This window comes from Pristiophorus japonicus, chromosome 5 (genome assembly GCF_044704955.1).
Source record: "Pristiophorus japonicus isolate sPriJap1 chromosome 5, sPriJap1.hap1, whole genome shotgun sequence".
Taxonomy (NCBI): Eukaryota; Metazoa; Chordata; class Chondrichthyes; family Pristiophoridae; genus Pristiophorus; species Pristiophorus japonicus.
Window position 1 is genome coordinate 278,014,283 of NC_091981.1, and position 1,325 is coordinate 278,015,607.

At 49.8% G+C, this 1,325-nt stretch overlaps 1 pseudogene; it reads right to left on the bottom strand.

Moving 5' to 3' along the window:
• Positions 1-200: 200 nt before the first annotated feature.
• Positions 201-439, bottom strand: LOC139264851 (U2 spliceosomal RNA; annotated as a pseudogene).
• Positions 440-1,325: the final 886 nt, after the last annotated feature.

The window sequence follows — 1,325 nt, forward strand, 5'->3', positions numbered from 1 at the left end:
GTTTCTTCCAATGTTAGAGCCGGCGAGAGGCCTGCGTGGGACCACGGCTGCGCAGCTTGGCAGGAATGTTGTCGGATTTTTTTTTTTTTTTGAAATTCGTAGCCAATCGTTCCAATTCTTTGTCGAATCACAAACGCCAGAGGTCACCTTGCACACGCCAAGGATCACTCTGCGCCAATGCTCTTAGCCAAAAGGCCTAGAGCCACTGCACCGTTCCTGGAAGTACTGCAATACCAGGTTCGTGCCATGGAGGTGGATGGGTCAGGTCCCCCACACACCTCCGTGGAGGTGGATGGGTCAAGCCACCCCACCCACCTCCTGTTTCCAAAAAAGCAAACATATATCTTCCTGATCCAGGGAGAACCACCCGGAGGTCATGGTGGCTACTCCCCTGTCAGGTCAGTTACGCATGATCTTAGCCAAAAGGCCGAGAAGCGATTGTTGTAGGATATGTTTGGCAATCGTGCCACCCAATTTATCCTCAGATTTTCCTCCCACCTCCCACACAGCACCACCCCGCCCCCCACCCCCCGCTCACTCCGGCTGGCTGCCACCCTATTACCAGAGCCATTACACTTCCAGTGCAGTGCTGTGGGAGTGCTGCACTGTCGGAGTTGCCAACTTTCGGATGAGATGTCAAACCGAGGCCCTGTCTGCTCTCTCTCAGGTGGACGTAAAAGATCCCACGCCGCTATTTCGAAGAAGAGCAGGGGCGTTCTCCCCGGTGTCCTCCAATATTTATCCCTCAATCAACATCACTAAAAAACAGATTATCTTGTCGTTTATCTCATTGCTGTTTGTGGGAATGTGTGGTGTGCAAATTGGCTGCTGCATTTCCTGCAATACAACACTGACATTCTGCTCGTCCACTCTTCTTCTACTTCTTAGGCAGTATCTCGGAGTCGAGGATGACTTGCTTCCACATTAAAAATGAGTTCTCAGGTGACTGATGAGTCCGATGCGGGACATAAGAACATAAGAAATAGGAGCAGGAATAGGCCATACGGCCCCTCGAGCCTGCTCCGCCATTTAATACGATCATGACTGGTCCGATCATGGACTCAACTCCACTTCCCTGCCCGCTTCCCATAACTCCGGATCCCCTTATTGTTTAAGAAACTGTCTATCTCGGTCTTAAATATGTTCAATGGCCCAGCTTCCACAGCTTTCTGAGGCAGCGAATTACACAGATTTACAACCCTCTGAGAGAAAACATTTCTCCTCATCTCTGTTTTAAATGAGAGGCCCCTTATTCTAAGATTATGCCCTCTAGTTTTAGTCTCCCCTATCAGTGGAAATATCCTCTCTGCATTCAACTCATCAAA